The 24,732-nt window shown below is 52.1% G+C and overlaps 1 protein-coding gene across 1 annotated transcript in view; it reads right to left on the bottom strand.

The window, feature by feature from the left end:
* Positions 1-24,198, bottom strand: part of B3GALT4 (beta-1,3-galactosyltransferase 4) — a 210,469-nt gene extending 186,271 nt beyond the window's left edge. Inside the window, exon 1 of the mRNA XM_086920625.1 lies at positions 24,075-24,198. The gene's annotated coding sequence lies outside the window, so the exon portion shown is untranslated. The remainder of the gene's footprint in view (positions 1-24,074) is intronic.
* Between the last annotated feature and the right edge of the window lie 534 nt (positions 24,199-24,732).

The raw sequence follows: 24,732 nt of genomic DNA, 5'->3' as shown, positions 1-24,732 counted from the left end.
AGGGAGTTAAAGATCTTCCTCTGGTTCTACCGGGGGGTCCAGCGACAGGCCCCTGTAGTCCGCCCATCTCCTCCATATCTTAAAGTGCTTACGGGGGCACCCTCGGGCTTCAAAGATCGGTCGTTCCAGACCCATGCAGAAGTCTATGCCAGCCTTCCACGCACTCAGGGGGGGGGGTCTCACATCCTTCCATACTCGGGCTAGGTCTCTCTTGGCCACCACCAGCCCTAGGAGGAGCAGGTGTCTCTTGTACATATTGCCACCAACCCCCTCTAGAATATGCAGCAGACCCAGACGGTGGGTACGAGGAAGGGTCCAGCCCAACACCTCCGATAGGCAGTCCCACACACCTCTCCAGAAGCCAACCAATCTAGGACACGACCACATCGTGTGGAGCAACGTACCCCTCTCCACCCCACATCTCAGACAGTCTGGGGACTCTATCAGTCCCGCCTTCCACAAACGCTCGCGAGTATAGTAGGCTCTGTGCAGGATTTTAAATTGGATGAGTCGGAATCGGACGGCAATGGCCGCGCCCCTCGGGGATTCCAAGGCCTCTCGCCAATCATCCTCATCCAGCTGACCAATGTCTATCTCCCAGGCCGCCTTCAGCGGGAGGAGGGTGGAGGAGCAATGGATGACCATTGTCTGGTAAATGCGTGAAACTTTTTTATCTCCAAGATCGCCCATGAATACCTTAGCTTCAATCGGGCTGAAGTCAGGGAGGGAGTCAACGTTGGTGAGACTGGGCAGCAGCGCATGCCGGAATTGCAAATATCGAAAAAATTGAGATTGGGGCATATCAAACTCGGTGCGAAGGGCCTGAAAGGATTTGAGGGTTGTGCCGGACAGTACATGGCCTAATTGCGAAATACCAATCGCGTCCCAGCCATCAAAACCTGATAGCTTAGACAGTTCTGGTAGCAAGCCGTTACGCCACAAGGGCGTCTCCGCGGTCAGTCTGCCCCACCAGCCCATGCGTCGCAGGGCCTGCCGCCACACCGCAAAAACGAGTTGTGTAACCCTCGGCAATGATCGACGCAACCGGGGTGAGTAGAGGATGGTGTGGAGCGAGTTGTCGCCCATCAAGGCACGTTCCAGGGCGTAGGCTGGGTCTTCACCATTGCTATACCACCAGTCGTTCAGAATGAGGAGGTGCGCGGCTTGATAATAGGACTGCAGATCCGACGTGGCCAAACCCCCACCGTAAGTGGACAAAAAGCACGTACGTAGCGCAACCCTGGCGGCACCTCCGGCCCACAGGAAGCGGCCCAGCAGAGAGTTGACCTGTCTAAACCATTGAGGTGGGATAGGATATGGGTGGTTCTGCAACTGATACAATAGGCGTGGTAGCGCCACCATCTTAAAAATAGCAGAGCGGCCAAAGATGGACAAGGGCATCCGAGACCAAGTCTTAACGTCCGACTGTACCCTTTCCCAGACTGGTACGAGATTATGGTCCCAAGCAGTGTCTGCCGAGGCCGAGAGAAAGACGCCTAGATATTTTAGCCCGGTCGTAGCCACCCGCAGCCCTGAGGCCCAGGGGTCCGCCAAGGCGCTCCCTCCTAGTACCCACAATGTGGATTTATGAAGGTTCAGATATAGGCCCGAGGCCTCCCCAAACTGTTGCATCACCTCCAGGACACGTGGGCCCGAGTGCTGCAAGTCGGTAAGGAAAAAGAGGACGTCATCCGCATACAGGGCTATTTTGTCTGACAGGGTGGCAGTCCATTGAAAGCCCCGTATCAGCGCATCCTGGCGCACTCTGGCAGCTAGGGGCTCCATGGCCAGTGCGAACAAATAGGGGGAAAGAGGGCAACCCTGTCTGGTCCCGCGGCCGATGTGGAACGTTTCGGACACAGCCCCGGCGACCCGCACCGAGGCCGTGATGTCTGTATAGAGGAGCCGGACGTATGATAGAAAGACCGGGCCCAGGTTGAGGCAGCGCAGCAAGGCAAACAGGTACGACCAGCTGACAGAGTCAAAGGCCTTGTTAATGTCGGCCAGCAGCAGCGCTGCCCGGTCCCCCAGGGTCCCAACAGCGTCAATCGCCGCTTGAGCACGACGGATATTATGTCGCGTTGCCCTGTGTGGCATAAAACCTGCCTGATCAGGATGGACCAGGTCGGTGATATGAGGAGCTAGGCGGTTCGCCAGGGCCTTGGCCAAAATCTTGGCCTCCACATTAATCAACGAGATGGGCCTATATGAGTCATGACTGTCTGGTGGTCTGCCCGGCTTCAGGAAGACCACTATTTCGGCATGCCGCCAATCCGGGGGCAACACCCCTTGGATACGCGCTGCTTCCAGCGCCCGGCGATAATAAGATCCAAGCTGAACATGAAATTTCTTGAAAAATTCGCTAGGGTAGCCATTTGGGCCGGGGGCCTTGCCAGTATTAAGTTGCCCCAGTGCATCTCCCAACTCCTCAGCTGTGAGGGGAGCATCCAGGGCCGTCTTAGTCTCATCAGATATCGGCACGGGCGGCAGCTCCTCAAGGAATCGGGCCAAGTCGTCATCCGACAACCGGTCACGCGGGGCATATTGGGTGGAGTAGTACATGGCAAAACTCGTAGCTAAGTCATGCGGGTCGGTCATAACCTCCCCACCACCATTTGTGAGACCAGGCAGTAGGAGGGGTTGGAAGTGTTGTTGGCACAATCTATGCAGCATGGAGCAGGACTTGTCCCCCCATTGATATATCCTACTTCTGGTGGCCAGCCACGCCTGCTTAGCCTCATCCATCAGGAGGGATCCGTAGGTCTGCTGTGCCTGTAGAAGCAGACGTAGCCCGATTTCATCACCCCCCTCACGGCTTTCTCGCTCCAGAGCCGTTACCCGTACAGCCGCCTCTGTAACCTGCTCTTGACGCTTCCGACGGGCCGCCGAGCACCATGCAATATCTGCTCCTCGTATGGTAGGCTTCATGGCCTCCCACACCATCCCTACATCAGCGCCCTCCACCAGATTTTCCCGCCAGAAATGGTCAATAGTTTCACGTAAGTGATTAGCATATGTCGGCTGAAGGAGATGCCACGAGGACATCCTCCATCGAAACGGCTGTCTTTTCCGGAGGAGTTCCAGTCCAATCGAGACGGGGGAATGGTCGGACAGGCCCCTTGGTAAGATGTCCGCGCTCTTCACCCTGCACAAACATTCCCTAGGCACAAACACACAATCAAGCCTCGAGAAGGAGCCGTGTACAGCCGAGACATAGGTAAAGTCCCGGGCTGTGGGGTGCATATGTCGCCACACATCTACCCAGCCCAATCCCTCACTCATTGCACGCAATCTGGAGGGCGAAGGGGAGGGGGGCAGGATCTCAGATCCCCCTTGGCGCCTCTGGCGATCCACGCTTACATTCATCACATCATTCCAATCTCCCCCAATCACTGCTACGGATCCCGAGATGTCCTCCCATACAGCAAACAGCCTCTCGGCTAAGGCCCACTGGAGTGGGGGGGGGGGCGTAAACACTGCCAAACACCACCGATTCGGCACCCACCATGCCCTTAATAAACAGGTAACGACCCTGAGGATCTACCCACTGCTTCTCGTGGATATAAGCCACCCTGCGGTGAATCAATATGGCGACTCCCCTGGACCCCCTGGAAAACCCGGCATGGAAAACCTGTTGATATCCAAATCTCTGTAGGCCCAGAGCCTTTGTGCCCATCATGTGCGTTTCTTGAAGTAAAAGGACATCTGCAGCTTCATTCTTCCCCCAGCGTAACACAGCCCCACGTTTGATTTTATCCAAAAGCCCCCTGACATTCCACGTAATCACTCGTATAGCATCTTCTGGAAGTCTATGAATCGGTTCAGCCATGGTCCATTAAGATGCTCCACCTGAGCCTTCCACTCCCGCGCCACCCACCACACGCCATATGGAACATCATTGCAACACACACATGCATAGCCCTGTCAACCCCAAGGACAACAGTCCCCAACCCCACGGTCCCGCAACCCCAAACAGTCCCCATCCCCAACTCAGCGGACCTAACCCCGACCGCCCACATCCCGCCACCCCCAACCCTATACCTCAAAGAACCTTGAAGTACCTGTCGCGGCATGGGTGGTCCCGAGACCAGAACGTAGGGCCCGGGCCCACCCATACCAATGGATCCCAACATCCCCAAACGAAACAGGAAGCTTACTCCCCCTCCCACATTGTCTCTCTCTCTAGAGGGAGAGTGGTAGCCACCATCACGCAGTCCCCGACCCCCCACCCCACAGCCCCATTCTCAATTAGAGGACAGAAGAAGTACTGCCCCAGGGCGGCAGTAGTGCCGGGCAGTCATTGAGGCCCAGACGACTCGATGAGTCCAACCAGAAGTCACAGCTGTGACAGTAGAAAGGGAGAGGCAGGGCCTCGGAATCTTCAGTGGTCTGTCCCAGATTGTTCGGAGTCCTCGGTTCTGCCACTGGTCTGTGTGCCATCGACCGAGGCCGCACGTCTGCGTGATTTGGATCGCTTGGTCCGACCCTTCTTCTTCGACGTCTGATCTTGCTGAGCCCGTGGTGAGCCCTCTGGAGAGCCCGGATTGAGCCCCGGTTGCGAGTTCGGTCTAATCCGCACCGTTTCATCCGTCCATTTGAAGAGGTCTTCCGGCGTATCAAAAAACAATGTCCGTGATTGAAAAATCACCCTCAGGCGTGCCGGATACAACAGGGAATATTGGAGCTTAAGACCCCTCAATTTTGCTTTGGCGGCCATGAAGGAATGACGCTGCTGTTGCACAAGTTTGGTATAGTCAGGGAAAATCATTATCTTATGATTTTCATATAGGAGGGCGTCCCTGATTCTAGCTTCCCTCAACACAGCATCTCTGTCATGGTAATTTAGTAGTCTGGCGATCACCGCCCTAGGCCGCTCGCCCTCAGGTGGCCTCTGCGTCAGGGCGCGATGAGCTCTCTCAATAATGAAGCAAGCAGACAGCGTCCCTGGGGGCATCCACGATTCCAGCCACTGTGTGAGGAAGTGCTCCATGTTGCCCTTCTCACAGCGCTCCGGAAAGCCAACAAAACGAAGGTTGTTGCGGCGTGCCCGCCCTTCGGCATCCTCCACCCGGAGCGCCGTGATCCTCTGCGCTGATTCCATCGCCGCCATTCTCTTTTTAAGGGTAGTTACATCTTCCTCTACCACCGTTACCCTGGATTCGGTTTCTGTAATGCGCGCCACTGCGTTCCTCAGGTCTTGGCGTAATAAGGTTACATCCGCGCCTACTGCCCCGATCTTGGCGTCCAGCATGTCTCTCGATTGGGTGATGGCCGCCATAAGGGCAGCATTGTCTGGCCCCCCTCCAGGCGGAGCACCCCCGGATGAGCCAGCGCCCCCACTGGGCCCGGTGAATTTGTCGATAGTTACTTGCTTGGCGGGGCCACCACCTCCCCTGGTCATGACTACGGAGGGCCAAAGAGAAAAGGAAAGGGGGGGGCCCTCAAGATGGAAGGAGGCGCGGAACCACGACCGCTCTTGCTAAGGTCTATGGAGGGCAAGGGAAGACAACGTCCGGCCCCGGGGCAGGTCCCGGTGGGTCCGTCCCGAAGCAGCCCAATGACTCGGTCAGGACGTGGCCGGCCTCAGTGACCGCCAAGGAGCAGGGTCGCCTCCGAGCAGCAGCCCCCCCCAGAAGGGTGGATAGTTATAATGCACGTTGCGCCAGAGCGCTGGCGTCTCCCTCGGTCTGGGCGGGGGGCCACTACTCACGGTTGCTGCCAGCTTCCCCGCAGTCCATCTACGTCGATGGTCTATCACCGCCGTTCAGGAGTATCAGGGCGCCCGACCTCCGTCTCGTCTGCAGGTTCCGGCCAGCACTGGGCCGCGAAAACTGAGGCCCCGGCTGCGTCCGGGCACCCAGGCCTCCCCAGCCGATCTCGGTCGTCCGCTGCCTCGGCTCCTCCTTCGCGTAGCACTGGGCCCCGGCAGAGGGAGCACAGAGACTCCCCCGCGTTCCCAGCCCCTTGGGTCTCCGGGCGTCACGGCCGTCACCAGGCCCGGCGACGCACTACTCCCCGGCCGGGGAGCGCCAAAATCGAGGTCCCGGCTGCACCTCCGCCTTCTAGGCCGCACTCTGCACCTCGCGGCTCCGTCCCGTTCCGGGACGCCGGACCTCCGCTGGGCACACCGGAGGAGTCCTGGTGTTCTCGGCAATCACCGCCCCGTTGTGGCTGTGGGTTCTGGGGTCGGGGACCAGGATAACAGGAAGGATTAATGGCGGGCCGGCGGGAGCTCTAACAAGCTGCGACCGCCATCTCCGCTTGCGTAGCCACGCCCCCCAAGTTTATCTTTTTTTTTAATACATTTATTAGGGGTATTGGGTTATGGGGTACAGGGGTATTTTAGGGTTCAGGGCTGGGTTTGGGTTTTGGGGTACAGGGGTATTTTTAGGGTTCAGGGCTTGGTTTGGGTTTTGGGGTACAGGGGTATTTTTAGGGTTCAGGGCTGGGTTTGGGTTTTGGGGTACAGGGGTATTTTTAGGGTTCAGGGCTGGGTTTGGGTTTTGGGGTACAGGGGTATTTTTAGGGTTCAGGGCTGGGTTTGGATTTTGGGGTACAGGGGTATTTTTAGGGTTCAAGTCTGGGTTTGGGTTTTGGGGTACAGAGGTATTTTTAGGGTTCAGGGCTAGGTTTGGGTTTTGGGGTACAGGGGTATTTTTAGGGTTTAGGGCTAGGTTTGGGTTATGGGGTACAGGGGTATTTTTAGGGTTCAGGGCTGGGTTTGGGTTATGGGGTACAGGGGTATTTTTAGGGTTCAGGGCTGGGTTTGGGTTTTGGGGTACAGGGGTATTTTTTACATATATATTAACAAATTCTTTAATAAAATGTAATTTAAATAATTAAATTATTAAAAAAATTATTAATTACATTATTTTAAAAAATTATATACTTACCTATACTTACGTTGTAATGGTATGCGTTGTAATAGTAGCTGCGTTGTAGTGTAATGCGTTGTAAAGGTATGCGTTGTAAGGTATCCTGCGTTGTAAACATTGCGTGCTAATGGTATGCGTGGTAAAAGTATGCGTGCTAACAACATATATCCGGATTTTATAAAAGGCAGAATCAATCAAGATGCCTCCCCGATTGCGACATGGACGACGCTATGTTCCCACCTGACCAGTTGTTTTCCAGCAAAAAGGCAGGCCCAAAGTCTAACTCAGACCCGCAAGTTCGCAGTTTCTCTACAAACAAAATCACTTAAGAAAGCAAGGAACAATGCACTGCGGTTACTCTCAAAATTTCCGGGGAATAGCGAACACCTAAATACTAACCAAACAGCCCAAATGTTATTCAGGCTGGCAATCATCAAAGACAAACAGATCCATGAAAATCAATTCTGGTGCAAATTGGTGTGGGAGAGTAAGTGTAAAAACTCAAGGAAATTCTGGGCCCTCATTAATCATTCAAACCCGAGTTCCTGAAGCTTCGATCAGCAAATATCCAAGAAGCAGAATGGGCAACATACCTCGCTGACCACTTTAGATCTCAAGATCATCCGGGACACACAAGATGTGGACCGCCAAGTGAGACGGAGATCGGCCCCTGTATCAAACGGAGCGCACCCACTGAGCTGTCAGATTTGATCAACGAGGATCATCAGGTGCCCCAAGATAGGGTCATCACAGCGGTGACAAAAGCAAGACAAGATGGAGCACCCGGTCCTAATGGCCTCCCACAGAGTTTGTTCAAATCTGATATAGCTTTCTGGTCAGGAATGCTAACAAATCTCTTCAATTACGCACTGAGAACTGCAACAATCCCAGAATCATGGTGGGGTGCAATAATCCACCGATTTATAAATCAGGATCACGTGCTGCCCCCAACAACTACAGACTCATTGCCCTCTTGGACATCAAGGCCAAACATTATGCAGGGCTCCTCCTGGAGGACCTGAGGCAATGGGCAAAGGATCATAACCGGATACCGATGAACCAAACAGGTTTCACCGCGAACTCAGGGACCATGACCAACTTACTAGCAGTGTAAACCATTGTCGACAACGCCCTTTTAACTTCTAGGCTCGTGTTTTGCTGCTTTGTCGACTTTAAAGCCACATTCGATAGGGTCCCCAGGGCGGCTCTATGGGAAAAGTTGAGGAAGTGGGAAATTCCTGACAAACTACTGGACGCAATCATCCAACTTCATTCACTCACTTGGGTTCGGGTGAAGTTAGGGTCCGGCACGCATCTCTCGCGAAAAATTATGACAACTAGAGGTGTTAAGCAGGGATGCATGCTGGCCCCTCTTCTTTTTAATTTGTTTATAGCAGACCTACCGAGGATGTTGGACGACACAAATAGTCACCTGCCAAAGGTAGGAAGCACGGCATTAAGTATGCCGATGATCTGGTTCTGTTTTGCTTCACCAGGGTCGGGCTGCAAAGGCTTCTTGATACACTGTTTTAATACACGACCATGAATCAACTACAAGTCAATTTAAAGGAAACCCACGTCGTCCTGTTTGGGAAGAAACGAAATGCTGGTGGCGGATGGTCTTTTAACAACACAAGCCTCGCCATAGGTCAGTCGTACAAATATCTAGGTGTCCATTTGGACTCTAGAGGTAACCTTATAAAACAGCGAAATGAGATTGCAGTTAAAGCCACGACACTTGCGGTGTCACTAACCAAGCTCTCGAAAAACCTCTCAGGACCAACTCTTTCGCCCCTTCTGGAAATCCTTAGAGCAAAAATCGGCCCTACCTTATCGTACGGCATAGGGATTTTTAAGGGCAAACTGGACACTGCTTTAAACCAGCATACGAACCAAATTTATAAAAAGGTTCTCCGGCTGCCAAGTTTCGCATCCCCAGCACAGATAAGATTAGAGATGGGGTTACTAAATTATGAAGCTTCCAGTATCGGTGTATACCTCAACCTTTGTCACAAACTAAGACAGGCCGACTCAGGCACATTAGAATCTTTAGTCTGGCAAGAAATTATCGAAAAAAACCCAGGAGGAACATTTGGTTGCCTTTTCAGGGACTACACCCAACAAATGTCAGCAACCGACCTCCGGGTCCTTAACCCTAGTCAGTCCGCATTTAAAACCGCAATCAAAAAATGTGTGAGAATGAGATCACTCATCATAGATAAAGCACTCTTCTCGAAACGCAGTCACTCCTGGGCAGTTGTTAACTCCTATAGTCGGTTAACTCCTGCCACTTACTTTTCCTGCACATATTCACTATATCTAAAACGCAGTCATATCTATTAGAATGGGTGACTGGCGATTTTTACAAAACCTACCACCTTGGCGCCGCACGGTGGCGGACACACCATGTAGAGGGTGCGGCAAAGCAGCAGAAACGTTGCTGCATGTGGTTTGCATCTGCTCGGGTTTCAACCTCCAACGTAGGCGCAAGCTTAGGGCTGAATGGAATAGTTTGGGTGTTCGGACCTTTAGTTACGCAAGCCATCATTGTGGCTCTGAGCCCAGAAAACACGGACTCAAACATATGACTGATAAACTTTATTCAGCAAGTGTACCGTAATTTCATGCAAAAGAGGTCTGCTACCGCTTCCCCCCTATCTTTTTAACCACATAACGCATTTTACAACATATTCCAAACCGCTAGGTAGCCTGCAACAAAAAGAACATGTGCTGTACCACCAGAACATGGTTGTTTTTATATGTATGCAATTACAGTTAATGGGAGTTACACAAGAGGGGCCAAGACATTTGCACGTTATGTTTCAATCTTCCATGTTCTTCTTGTTCCTCTTGTGTTTTTACCTCTCTTTTAAAAAGGCATGTAATTTGGAGGCACAGGTTGTGTAAGATGATTATTTATATGATAGCAGTTTAATCGATTGTTTTTATCGTCCTTATTTTTAAGTCTGCAGACAACGTGAACTTGTAATCTGCTTTTAAAGTTATATGTTTTATATCTAAATAAAGATCTTTGTTGTTGTTGTTGTGTTTGAGTGTCCTCCATTTATTGCAGTACTAGCAGTCCGTCCCGACGTTGTCCGGGTATGAATTGCTGCCGGTCAGTAGTATATTGTTTTGTAGGATTTCGTTTTGATAGCATTTCTTATCTGTGACAGGCCTGTGAAACGCTCTGATTCACAGTGCACTGCTGATGCACTTAAGAGTGCGCGTTCAGTAGTGTGTGAACTCGAGTTTCCCTACTTTATTTTTCCTTGCAATATTATATAGCGCAAACTCCACAACATGACATGAGCACAATTTACATTACAGGAGAACACAATCATTTGTGGTAGGCACGGGGAGACAAAGCGATTTGCCTGGAATCACAGGATGTTGAGCTGATGCAGAGATTCGAACGTAGCTCCCCAGCTCTAAAGTTCGCAATTCTAGAACTTGTGGCGGGAGGTGTGTCTAAAAGTGTATGTCGGTGCTGGCCATCAATGAGAGAGACCTGTGCATTTTTCAAATGGGTGGTGAAAAAATATGAGTATGTTACTGGAGATGTGGGCCGCCGTGCCACCAATGTACTTACCGGGGGAGGGTAAACACCCATTATTCCGCAACTTTCTTTCCGCATACCATCACTCCGCATACTTTCATTACGAAAGTACCATGACTCCGCAATGCCATTATAACGCATGGCATTACATTTTATATGCTTTTACCACGCATATATTTACAAAGAAATTCGTTGTAAATGCATGAATGGTAAAAGCATGTTTTTTTAAATGTTTGGATAAGGTAAGTATGGGTATAGGGGTATATGTTTTGGGGTACTGAGGTATATGTTTTGGGGTGTTTGGGTATTTTAAGGGTTCAGATATAGTTTTGGGTTATGCGGTACAGGGGTAGTTTTAGGGTTTGGGAATAGGTATGGGTTTTGGGGTACAGGGGAATTTTTAGGGTTCAGGGCTAGGTTTGGGTTTTGGGGTATAGGGGTATTTTTAGGGTTCAGGGGTAGGTTTGGGTTTTGGGGTACAGGGGTATTTTAAGGGCTAGGTTTGGGTTTTGGGGTACAGGGGTATTTTTAGGGTTCAGGGCTAGGTTTGGGAGTACAGGGGTATTTTAGGCTGCAGGGGTTGGTTTGGGTTTTGGGGTACCGGGTTATTTTTAGGGATCAGGGCTAGTTTGGGGTTTTGGGGTACAGGGGTATTTTGGGGGTTCATGGGTAGGTTTGGGTTTTGGGGTACAGGGGTATTTTTAGGGTTCATGGGTAGGTTTGGGTTTTGGGGTACAGGGGTATTTTAAGGGTTCAGGGCTAGGTTTGGGTTTTAGGGTACAGGGGTATTTTAGGGTTCAGGGTAGGTTTAGGTTTTGGGGTACAGTGGTATTTTTAGGGCTAGGTTTGGGTTTTGAGGTACAGGGGTATTTATAGGGTTCAGGGCTAGGTTTGGGTTTTGGGGTACAGGGGTATTTTTAGGGTTTAGTGATAGGTTTGGGTTTTGGGGTACAGGGAATATTTATAGGGTTACGGCGGGTTAGTGTTTAATGGTGTTGGGGTTTTTTAAGGAGTACGGGTGGGTTATGATTATGGGGTGCGGGGGTATTTAAAGGGAGCAGGGTGGGATTAGCACACAATATGAGACATGGCATGAAGGGCGGAACGTACCACACGCCCCCAGCGTTTGTCACGCCCCCAGCACACGCCCACAGCACACGATATGAGACATGGCATGAAGAGCGGAACGTACCACACGCCCCAGTGTTTGTCACGCCCCCAGCACATGCTCACAGCACAACGCAGACACGCCCACAAGGGACTACTTTGCTGGCACGGTTCTTTTACCTTTTAAATGTATATGGTGGGCGTCTGCATAGCCTATGTCCTTCTGTCAAGTCAAGTCAAGTCAAGTGATTTATATAGCGCGCTACATACCCAGAGGGTCTCAAGGCGCTTGAAGAAGGGTGGGGAATTACTTGTCGAATATTCAAGTTTTAAGTTGTTTTCTGAATGTAAGGTAGTTCTGAGTGAGGCGGGGGTGAGTGGGAAGTGAGTTCCAGGTTTTAGCTGCCAGGTAGGAGAAGGATCTGCCTCCCATGGTGGTTTTGTTGATGCGAGGTACAGCAGCAAGGGCTTGGTTGGAGGATCGTAGGTGGCGGGAGGGGGTGTAGAAGGAAAGTCGAGAGTTGAGGCATTCGGGTCCAAGTTCGTAGAGTGCTTTGTGTGCGTGGGTTAGGAGGCGGAAAGTAATCCTCTTGTTAACGGGGAGCCAGTGGAGGTTTTTCAGGTGTCCGGAGATGTGGTCTTTACGCGGGACCTTTCCAACTGCCCTTTCCAACGCTGTATTGGGTGTTGTGATTGGTGCTGTGGTTACTGAGATTACCCGCCTCAAAGGTTTGGGTTCTCTCTTTATTACATTAGTATGGATAGATTATACCTCTACTTGTACTTTGTACGCTTTTGTAACCTGCACACATGTCACTTTTTCCTCCTGTAATGCACCGTTTGCTACCTCTTGTATTTTGTTTGCTCACGATTGTCACTTTTGCCTCATTTAACTTAACGTTTGCTTTTGTAATTTGTTCACTTGGAATGTTCTCATGTATCAGTTCTGTTCCTATTGTGAAGCGCTCTGACATCTTCGGGTAAAGTCTGCGCTATAGAAAAACGCATAAATAAATAAATAAAATAAATAAATGGTTACCTTTTTCTTTTTACACACATTATTCAAAAATGAATGAGTGCTTTTGCCTGAAAAGTTATGGCCATAACTACAGGGCCCAGAAGGGACCCGGTTCGACGCCCATTGCTTATATCCTTACAAAACGTAAGCAGTATAGTTTAAAAAGACCACATCACTGAACACAGAGCGCAGTACACATTTTGTTTTCCAATTCACCCATCAAGCAGGAATTTCAGCCGCTCCAGGAATAGTGCACTTTCCCACCCAGGGCAAGCAATGTTGAAAGAGAGCCGAGAAAACAAAAGTAGCGCTTCACTGGCGAACACTGTAAAGTGGCGCTAATGTGTTTAGGTGTGAATAAATCAACCTGGCCACCTTGCAACCACACTGGCTTGCTTGAGTTAGTTAGTTAGTTATTTTTATATTTTTAATGTTTTATTTCTCTCCACCCTGAGGCTGCAATTAGAAATTGAAAATTTTCAGAAAAAGACTTTCTAGAAAAAGTGTTTTTCTTTTTTGGATCCTTTTCCCAGGGGAGCAAATAAGGAAAGGGGGAAAGAGAGGGTAAGACCTGTCTCTTATTTATGTATTCATTTATTTATAACGTTTTTTATAGCGCAAACAAGATCCTGAGGGATAACAGAGCGCTTTACAATAAGATGGGAGGAAGGACAAAAGCAATATCTGTAACAATATCCATCAGAGGAAGGGATTGAAGTCTTGGTTTTCACTAAATGAGGAGGTGAGTGTGAGAAGTTGGCCCGATATGCAACGTTCGCTATTCTAGCGACCGCTATGTATCGTTCCAACGACCCTTATGGTGTCTGGTTGTAAGTCAACCTATAGACCAGCTATCCTAGTAGCGTGGATACGAGCAGTCTAAGGCTAAAGACTCGAGAGGGCGTGTTAAGCCAGCTGTTTACCACACATGTACCCCTTGAACACCCAGTGAAAGGACACCACACAAGTGTTATGAAAATAAACAGGATATTTATTAAGAATCACAACAGCCCTGTACTCTTTATGAGGACAGGGTACTAAGCACAAACCAAATCTCTTTAGCAAATACTTCAAGTGCACAATTAAAACAAGTGTCCGAGGACACGGAAAGGTTAAGGTCTCGGGCGGACCCGATAAGGCAAGTCGGAAGCGAGGGACTCGGGACCCTAGAGTAAGGAGGCTATGCAGGCACCGAAATGCCGAGTTACCTAGCCACGAGGGCTGCGGCTGCACAAGTCTTACAGGCGTCGGGGTCTTCGCTGACGAGCCAGGAGCCGGAAGAAAGGAGTTGCTGGCCGGCGACCAGTGCTGAATAGTTCGTAGAGATCCAAGCCTGGATCGGAGATTGATGAAACCTGAAAGCAGAGGGGACCAAGTTCGTACTACTAGCCAGTAGTCAGAGGGTACCAGGAAGGCACCGGTTGGCCGTCACCTCGACTAGGTGAGTGGGCGACGCTAGGCTCTGCAGTCTCACGGACCAGGAGGCGTTGTCGGCGACCCCGGTGGAGGTGCGAGCTGTCCCACGAAGGATGATGCTGTCGGCGTCGCTGGGCCCAGGATGGGGCAACAAGCCTTGGCAGATCTCAGGGCCACGGGGTGGGCCTAAGATGGCGTCTTGAGTGGACCAGGAGGGTCCGGGGTGCTTCTCGCAAAGATGGAAGCAAGGGCCAGTCTGGAGCAACCAGACCAGCAGTGATGATTCTCGGATGTCGTCACAGAAGGGCACAAGCCAGCGGCGAGTGACCAGACAACGTGCTGAGCAGCGAGCAGAAGGGCCCCACGCAGATCGTGGAGATGCTGGGAGACTGCACTTCGGTGCTAGAGCGGCTCAGGGTCGGGGCTTCTCGGACCCCAGAGCACTCACCAGAGAGTTACCTCGATGGTCGTGCTGGTTTTTAAGAGCGTGCAGGTTCTGATGATGGCCGGTCCCTCGAGGTCTCGTCGCACCCACAGATCACAGCTGAGCTGATGACGTGGGTAGAGGTCAGAGGTGCCAGGGAAGCCGGTTCTCGTCGAGCTGGGCCGTCGGATCCTTGAGGAAGGACTTGCAGCAAACCGCAGAGTTCTTAGTTGGTGCCCGCTGATGCAGGGTGACTACTCCTTAGCCACAAGGGAGAAATCTTGAGAAGAGTCTTGAAGTCCTTTCGTAGAAAGTATTCTTGATTCAAAGATGATCTAATTTGGAAGGGTCCCCGCTCCGGTCTTTATCCTAAAGAAAGGGGTGGGTACATGACTAGGTCCTGCCCTAAGGGTGGGACCAGGAAGGGGGGTAGTTACGCCCCTCTCCCCTGCCGGGCTTTCCCCAGGCCAGGGCTGTCGCCCCTGGAACTGGTTCCAACCGGCAGATGCGTAGTGAGCACCGGGGTGCCACTCCGCAGTCACCTTCTCGCCAAAGCCCTACCTACCCAGAATACACAAACCCTGTCTGGGACGGTGCGAACAGCGCCCTCGACAGGAAACCCTTTGTCCAAGTGCTCCTCGCTGGAAGGACTCCCAGCAGCAGGAGGTCAGACTTGTGTCTGTGGTGGCAGCATCCATTTTGTGGAGCTGAGGCTTCAGTTAACTTTAACCGGGGTTCACAGTTACGTACATGTCGTGTCCCTCTAGAAGGGTGGGATACTAACCTCATCGCCAGAGTTGGTGAGAGGGCAGCACCCCGATTCGTATGACACCTTACTCGACATGTCTTGATAACGCGATACCGGAGTTACCGATATGGTACGCGTTATCATGGAACAGCTATTGGGGCTTGACTCCGCAAGCTGCAGCCGGGCTCGGCTCGGGCCTGAACCTAGCTCACACGAGCCCACGCACTCTGCCTTCAGGATTGATAAGGCCTGCCATAGGAGTGACTGATAGTGACTCGAGTGTCCATTGTATGGTTAGATATAGGGCTACTATACCTAAAGCGAAGGGTGGTTACACGTCTTCGCCCCAGCTGTCGTGCAGCCAGTTGTGTCAAATTTAAGAGGCCAGCCAGGGGTGGCATAATACATGCTGCAGCCCCTGGCGGCCCTGGGTACACCTATGCCCTGCGTTACGGGGTCTGATAAGGTGGCCCAGTACCAATTGGTAAATGCACCTAGGGTACATATCGTAATTTAGAAAGAGAACAGCCAGGCTGTGGGTCTGATTGGCAGGCCCACAGCCAGAGAAAGTCGTAAACCAGTGAAACAAAAGCAAAAAATCTGGGTGATCATAGGATTGCAGACCCTACTCTCCTACATGACCCCCCCCCCCAAACGTCGGAACAATAAGCTAACCTTGACCAGGTGAGTCTTCTTGTTCTAAGTGGAAATATCTGGAGAGCCCATCGGCATTGCCATGATCAGTACCAGGTCTATGTTCCACTGTAAAGTCCATCCCCTGTAGGGAAATGGACCACCTTAGCAGTTTGGGGTTTTCACCCTTCATCTGATTTAGCCACAAGAGGGGCTTATGGTCGGTCTGAATCTTGAAGTGAGTGCCAAACAAGTATGGCCTCAGCTTCTTCAGGGCCCAAACCACAGCAAAGGCCTCCCTCTCAATAGCTGACCAATTCTTCTCTCTAGGGGTCAGCCTTCTACTTATAAAAGCAATGGGCTGGTCTTGACCATCAAAATTCAGTTGAGAAAGAACAGCTCCCACACCCAACTCAGAAGCATCTGTTTGGACAATGAATGGTTTGGAGTAGTCCGGACTCTTGAGGATAGGCGCCGTGCACATGGCCTGCTTTAGGTCATCGAATGCTTTTTGACAGCTCGCTGTCCACTGAACCTTTTTTGGCATTTTCTTGCTTGTCAGTTCGTTTAATGGTGTCACGATGGAACCATAGTTCCTGACAAACTTCCGGTAGTATCCAGTCAGGCCCAAGAAAGCTCGGACCTGAGTCTGGGTGGTTGGAGGAGCCCAGTCCCTGATTGACTGTATTTTGCTCTCCAGTGGCTGAACCTGGCCTCCACCTACAAGGTGGCCCAGGTATACAACCTGTGTCTGCCCTATCTGGCACTTGGTGGCCTTGATAGTGAGACCTGCTGCTTGCAGTGCCTCTAACGTCTTCCGCAGGTGGACCAGGTGATCCTCCCAGGTGGAGCTAAAGACAGCGATATCGTCAAGATACGCCACACAGAAGTCATCCAGCCCAGTAAGGACTTGATTCACCAACCTTTGGAAGGTGGCAGGTGCATTTTTCAGACCAAAGGGCATCACCACGAACTGATAATGCCCACCAGGGGTTGAAAATGCGGTTTTAGGCTTGGCGTCCTCAGCTAACCTGATTTGCCAATACCCAGCGGTCAGGTCAAACGTACTTAAGTAGTTGGCCGAAGCCAATCTATCGATAAGCTCGTCCGCCCTTGGTATTGGGTGGGCGTCAGTCTTAGTGACTGCATTGAGACCCCTGTAGTCTACGCAAAACCTCATCTCTCTCTTACCACCCTGGGTGTGAGGTTTCGGCACTAGAACTACGGGACTAGCCCAAGGGCTATCCGAGGGTTCAATGACTCCCAGTTCCAACATTTTCTGCACTTCACTCTTGATGCAGTCTCTAACGTGATCAGGCTGCCGGTAGATTTTACTCTTCACGGGCAAGCTGTCACCAGTGTCAACCTCATGGGTACACCAATCGGTCTGGCTGGGTGTTAGAGAAAACATATGTCTGAACGACTGAAGAACCTGTTTACAGTCGCTCTGTTGGTGTTCGGAGAGGCTGCCACAAAAGACAACACCATCTACCGATCCATCGTCAGGATTCTGAGTGAGCAGGTCGGGGAGAGGGTCACTCTCCTCCTCCTGTCCCTCATCTAGGGCCATGAGCAAACTCATGTCCTTCCTGTCGACATATGCTTTTAGCCTGTTGACATGAAGCACCCTGTGGGGGCTTCGGGGAGTTCCCAGGTCGACCAGGTAGGTGACCTCTCCCTTTTTCTCCAGGATGGTGTAGGGCCCGGACCATTTGTCCTTGAGTGCTGCTGGGGCCACTGGCTCCAACACCCACACCTTCTGTCCGGGCTGGTAAACAGTCAAGACAGCCTTTTGGTCATGCCAAGCTTTTTGGAGTTCTTGACTGGCCTTAAGGTTTTCAGATGCCTTTTCCATGTATTCAGCCATCCGCGAGCGGAGGCCAAGCACATAGTCCACTATGTTGGTTGCAGGCTTTTTGAGAGGTCTCTCCCATCCTTCCTTCACCAAACACAGGGGTCCCCTTACAGGATGCCCGTACAAAAGTTCAAAAGGGCTGTAGCCAACCCCCTTCTGTGGGACTTCTCTGTAGGCGAACAAGAGGCAGGGGATCAGGACGTCCCATCTACGCCGAAGCTTTTCCGGTAGTCCATGAATCATCCCTTTTAGGGTCCTGTTGAATCTCTCAACAAGCCCATTGCATTGTGGGTGATAGGGTGTAGTGAACTTGTAGTTAACACCACATTCCTTCCACATAGCAGTTAAGTAGCTCGACATAAAGTTTGCACCTCTGTCGGAGACGACCTCCTTAGGGAAGCCCACTCTGGAGAACACTCCAACTAGGGCTCTTGCCACAACAGGGGCTGTAGTGGTCCTAAGGGGAATAGCTTCAGGATACCTGGTGGCATGATCCACTACCACCAGTATAAACTTGTGCCCTGATGCTGTTGGTGGTTCCATGGGACCGACGATGTCGATCCCCACCCGTTCAAAGGGTACCCCCACCACAGGCAGTGGTATAAGGGGGGCCTTTGTCGTGCCACCTGACTTACCACTGGCTTGGCAAGTGACACAGGAGCGGCAAAACTCCTTGGTATCTTCGTTCATGTGAGGCCAGTGAAAGTGTGAGACGAGCCTGTCCCACGTTTTCGTCTGGCCCAAGTGACCTGCTAAGGGAATCTTGTGGGCCAAGGTAAGTAGGAAACCACGCTGAGACAAGGGTACAACCAGCCTCCTGGTCATGCCAGGCTTGGGGTCTCTTGACTCAGTGTACAGGAGTCTATCTTCCCAGTATACCTTGTGGGTACCTGTGGCGTTCCCAGCAGCCTCAGCAGCAGCCTGCTGTCTGAGGGGTTCAAGAGAAGGGCAGTCTAACTGGTCCTTCCCCAGGTCTTCCCTTGAGGGTCCCCCTGAACCCAAGAATTCAACTTGATCAAGTTCGAATTCCCTAGGCTCAGTTTCCCGCAATTCCTGTAGGTCAGCCTCCTCTGAGACTTGATCCTCGACCTGGGGCAAGGGGGAAGGCGCAGCCTTAACCCTACTGCTCTTTTTCTTGGGAGGTGTCTGGTCCGTTGTTCCAGGATCCAGCACCTGTTCAGTGGGGCATTTCCTGACCTGTGACCTAGTCACAGCGAACACATGTGCTGGCAAACCTAACATTTCCATGTGAGTCCGGCGCTCCACTTCTGACCATTGTGACGACTCCAAATCATTGCCCAACAAACAATCCACTGGGAGGTCTGGACTAACTACAACCTTCTTTTGGCCAGTTACCCCTCCCCAGGAGAAAGCTACAATTGCCATACTGTGATTGGTAGTGACATTGCTTGCATTGGTCACCAGGAATTCTGTACCTGGCATGATCTGTCCAGGGTCCACAAAGTTAGGCGTCACCATGGTGACGCTGGCACAAGTGTCCCTATAGGCCTGAGCCATCTTTCCATTTATGAAAGGCGTCTGTCGGTATTTGCCCAAAGAATTGGGGCTTACGTCAGGGGACACGTCCACGTCCCCTGTACTGACAAGGACAGCCTGAGTGAGTGTGCCAACTAAGTTGTCACGCCCCTCAGAACCCAGGGTTAACCCTACTAAACCCTTGGGAGGCGCACTACCACTGCTGACTGTACTAGGGGGCACAGGTGCCTTAGGGGCTGCAGTGGCAGGAGTCTGCCCTCCTCCTTTCTTGGTGCACTCACTAAACCAGTGAGATTTACTTTTACAGTACTGGCACCATCTTTTGGATTGGCCTTCTTTCTTCTTTTGGGGAGCCTGACCCCCACCCTCTTTGGGTTGTTGGGGACCTGTCGAAGACTTCTGGTCATTTTGTTCCCCCTTAGAATCTTTACCCTTCTGGTCTGCTTTCTTCTGACCACCTTGATTCTGGCCCTGGTTCTGTTTAACTCTCGTACGAACCCATCTGTCTGCCTTCTTTCCCAATTCTTGGGGAGAGGTCAGATCCGAGTCGACAAGATGCTGATGCAACAACTGGTTCTGACAATTGTTTAAAATTTGTTCTCTCATCATCAAATTATACAATCCTTCGTAATCAGTAACCTTACTGCCCAGCAACCAGCCCTCAAAAGCCTTAGTGGCACAATCGACAAAATCAGACCAATCTTGAGACTGCGTTTTCTGGGTATCCCTGAACAGCACCCTGTACTGTTCAGTGGTTAGGCCGAACCCTTCAACGAGTGTATTTTTCAAGACTTGGTAATCGTTCGCATCCTCTACCCTTGTGGTGAGGAGCTTGTCTCTTCCTTTTCCTTCAAAGGAGAGCCACAAGATAGCTGCCCACTGACTCTGGGGAACGCCCTGCACAGTGCAGGCCCTCTCCAAAGCAGTAATCCATTTGTGGATGTCGTCCCCTTGTTTAAAGGGGGGCACTATCTTCCCAAGGTGTTTCGTATCGAAACTCTTTTCCCTATTGCTAGGTACATTGCTGCCACCAGTGGGGACTACCCCACTTAACTGTTGCTCTCTTGCAAAGGCAAGCCTCTCTTTGGCCAGGGCAAGTTCTTCCCTTTCGATCCTTAGATTAGCTGCCCTTTCCTTAGCTTCGTACACTCTCCTCTGAGGGGACGTCATCCCTCTCCGAGACGAGTTGTGAGAGCCATTGGTTTGAAGGGATCTGCCAGAGCCTCTCGACAGAGATCTGGCTCGTCCATTCCCAATGTTAAGCTGACCTGATAGTGGCCCCAGGGGTCCCCCAGTACCGCTATCATGTTTGCTTAAGTTGGACCTGCTTAGTCTGACGACTTCTACCTGTCCCTTATCTGCCTCATCCCCGGAGAGATCCTCATCCTCATCTTCCTCCCCATCTTCGTTCTCAGTTGCGAGGTGGATGAGGTCAGGATCGTCTCGGGTTCCCTCGAGGGGAGGCATGTCTCCTTCTGGATTAGAATGGCTAAGAAGCTTCTCAGCCTTTCTGGCATCATAAGTCTCGAGGAGACCAATCATAAAGGAGGTGGTGGGGTTAGCCCCTTGCTTAATCTTCCTAGAGGTACATACTTGTCGTAACTCATGGAAGTTAAGCGCAGTATATCTTGAAGGGATGACCTGTGGAGGGTCAACTGACACAAGGGGAGACTCAGAGTTTCCTCCTTTGTCCGACATACTGTTTCTAGTGTGGTGTAAGTGATGCACCTACCTACACTATGTGTTTCCCTACTGTTCCCTTGCTAAGAGTTGCAGCCAAGGTGTGCTAAGCCTTGAGGAGCTACAACAGCTGGTTCAGTAGAACTCAGAGTATTCTAAGCTTTAGTTATATGTACTAACAGTACTTATGCGATCTTTCAACAAGATATTCTTAGGATACGTGTGGTAAAACAACAGCAAGCTCAAATCCCACCGCTGCCACCAATGTGAGAAGTTGGCCCGATATGCAACGTTCGCTATTCTAGCGACCGCTATGTATCGTTCCAACGACCCTTATGGTGTCTGGTTGTAAGTCAACCTATAGACCAGCTATCCTAGTAGCGTGGATACGAGCAGTCTAAGGCTAAAGACTCGAGAGGGCGTGTTAAGCCAGCTGTTTACCACACATGTACCCCTTGAACACCCAGTGAAAGGACACCACACAAGTGTTATGAAAATAAACAGGATATTTATTAAGAATCACAACAGCCCTGTACTCTTTATGAGGACAGGGTACTAAGCACAAACCAAATCTCTTTAGCAAATACTTCAAGTGCACAATTAAAACAAGTGTCCGAGGACACGGAAAGGTTAAGGTCTCGGGCGGACCCGATAAGGCAAGTCGGAAGCGAGGGACTCGGGACCCTAGAGTAAGGAGGCTATGCAGGCACCGAAATGCCGAGTTACCTAGCCACGAGGGCTGCGGCTGCACAAGTCTTACAGGCGTCGGGGTCTTCGCTGACGAGCCAGGAGCCGGAAGAAAGGAGTTGCTGGCCGGCGACCAGTGCTGAATAGTTCGTAGAGATCCAAGCCTGGATCGGAGATTGATGAAACCTGAAAGCAGAGGGGACCAAGTTCGTACTACTAGCCAGTAGTCAGAGGGTACCAGGAAGGCACCGGTTGGCCGTCACCTCGACTAGGTGAGTGGGCGACGCTAGGCTCTGCAGTCTCACGGACCAGGAGGCGTTGTCGGCGACCCCGGTGGAGGTGCGAGCTGTCCCACGAAGGATGATGCTGTCGGCGTCGCTGGGCCCAGGATGGGGCAACAAGCCTTGGCAGATCTCAGGGCCACGGGGTGGGCCTAAGATGGCGTCTTGAGTGGACCAGGAGGGTCCGGGGTGCTTCTCGCAAAGATGGAAGCAAGGGCCAGTCTGGAGCAACCAGACCAGCAGTGATGATTCTCGGATGTCGTCACAGAAGGGCACAAGCCAGCGGCGAGTGACCAGACAACGTGCTGAGCAGCGAGCAGAAGGGCCCCACGCAGATCGTGGAGATGCTGGGAGACTGCACTTCGGTGCTAGAGCGGCTCAGGGTCGGGGCTTCTCGGACCCCAGAGCACTCACCAGAGAGTTACCTCGATGGTCGTGCTGGTTTTTAAGAGCGTGCAGGTTCTGATGATGGCCGGTCCCTCGAGGTCTCGTCGCACCCACAGATCACAGCTGAGCTGATGACGTGGGTAGAGGTCAGAGGTGCCAGGGAAGCCGGTTCTCGTCGAGCTGGGCCGTCGGATCCTTGAGGAAGGACTTGCAGCAAACCGCAGAGTTCTTAGTTGGTGCCCGCTGATGCAGGGTGACTACTCCTTAGCCACAAGGGAGAAATCTTGAGAAGAGTCTTGAAGTCCTTTCGTAGAAAGTATTCTTGATTCAAAGATGATCTAATTTGGAAGGGTCCCCGCTCCGGTCTTTATCCTAAAGAAAGGGGTGGGTACATGACTAGGTCCTGCCCTAAGGGTGGGACCAGGAAGGGGGGTAGTTACGCCCCTCTCCCCTGCCGGGCTTTCCCCAGGCCAGGGCTGTCGCCCCTGGAACTGGTTCCAACCGGCAGATGCGTAGTGAGCACCGGGGTGCCACTCCGCAGTCACCTTCTCGCCAAAGCCCTACTTACCCAGAATACACAAACCCTGTCTGGGACGGTGCGAACAGCGCCCTCGACAGGAAACCCTTTGTCCAAGTGCTCCTCGCTGGAAGGACTCCCAGCAGCAGGAGGTCAGACTTGTGTCTGTGGTGGCAGCATCCATTTTGTGGAGCTGAGGCTTCAGTTAACTTTAACCGGGGTTCACAGTTACGTACATGTCGTGTCCCTCTAGAAGGGTGGGATACTAACCTCATCGCCAGAGTTGGTGAGAGGGCAGCACCCCGATTCGTATGACACCTTACTCGACATGTCTTGATAACGCGATACCGGAGTTACCGATATGGTACGCGTTATCATGGAACAGCTATTGGGGCTTGACTCCGCAAGCTGCAGCCGGGCTCGGCTCGGGCCTGAACCTAGCTCACACGAGCCCACGCACTCTGCCTTCAGGATTGATAAGGCCTGCCATAGGAGTGACTGATAGTGACTCGAGTGTCCATTGTATGGTTAGATATAGGGCTACTATACCTAAAGCGAAGGGTGGTTACACGTCTTCGCCCCAGCTGTCGTGCAGCCAGTTGTGTCAAATTTAAGAGGCCAGCCAGGGGTGGCATAATACATGCTGCAGCCCCTGGCGGCCCTGGGTACACCTATGCCCTGCGTTACGGGGTCTGATAAGGTGGCCCAGTACCAATTGGTAAATGCACCTAGGGTACATATCGTAATTTAGAAAGAGAACAGCCAGGCTGTGGGTCTGATTGGCAGGCCCACAGCCAGAGAAAGTCGTAAACCAGTGAAACAAAAGCAAAAAATCTGGGTGATCATAGGATTGCAGACCCTACTCTCCTACAGTGAGAGACAGAGAGAGGGAAGAGGGGGACACAGAGGGGGGGCAGCTGCCAGCGGAAGGAGAGCTGGCACTGCCCCTGTCCTCTCTGGCACCCAGGAGAGGGGTGCTTTTCCTTCTGCGCCTTCACTGTCCGCCCTGGCGCTTTCTGCCGTCCGGGAGGCAGATTTAAATAGGAAAGAAGGGAACGGACTCTATGAAATCAAAGAAGTAGGGGCACGCCGTGGCCTGCCGATCCCGCCCACTTCGACCACTGAATTCCTATAGCACAGCCCCTCCCAGTGTAAGAACCTGTCACAACCCGGTGTGTGCCTGACGTTTCATCCTACAGCACAGCGCCCCCTGTGTAAGACATGAACCTGTGACACAACCCTGTGTGTACCTGAGGCATCCCCCTATAGGACAGCGCCCTCCGTGCTTAAGACACGATCCTGTGACACAACCCTTTGTGTACCTGAGGTTTCGTCCTATAGGACAGCGCCCTCTGCATCTGTGCCATGCACCCCTAACAGCCCCCGTTACCTTGCACCTTGGCATCTGTGTGACGTGCGTTTGTTGGCCACAGGTTTCCGCACCTGTGGTGACAGCCCCGGCCCCTCAGGCCCCCCTGGGTTGATCGCTCGCCGCTCACGTCGGCCGTGTGGGGTCGGTCCTCGGGATCTGTGATCTCCAGGCGGGAGCAGGGAGGGATCACCTGGAGCAGGGAGGGAGCCCCCACCTGCGCACGGCCACGCCCCCTCCATCCTCCGCCCCGCCCACAGGTGAGGCGGCTGGAATGCAGTCACTCAGGTGAGGCTGATGCTGCAGCAGCTGCCGCGGGGCGGCTCCACCAGCCCCACAGGGAGGATGAGACCCTGGAGAGAGGGGCCTCGGAGCAGGCCCCGCAGAGCCGGGGGCCACCTAACCTGAGGGATAGCGCTGCTGTCTGAGCTCAGAGCATGGGAGCGCTGTGTAACCCGAGGGATAGCTCTGCTGTCTGAGCTCAGAGCATGGGAGCTGTGTCACCAGAGGGATAGCTCTGCTGTCTGATCTCGGAGCATGAGAGAGCTGTTTAACCCGAGGGATAGCTCTGCTGTCACAGGTTGTGTATCCTGTGGGATAGCTCTGCTGTTTGATCTCGTAGCACAAGACAGCTGTGTAACCCGAGGGATAGCTCTGCTGTCACAGGTTGTGTATCCTG

Source organism: Lissotriton vulgaris, chromosome 5 (assembly GCF_964263255.1).
Source record: "Lissotriton vulgaris chromosome 5, aLisVul1.2, whole genome shotgun sequence".
NCBI classification, from domain to species: Eukaryota; Metazoa; Chordata; class Amphibia; order Caudata; family Salamandridae; genus Lissotriton; species Lissotriton vulgaris.
This window is presented reverse-complemented; position numbering and strand designations above follow the sequence as displayed.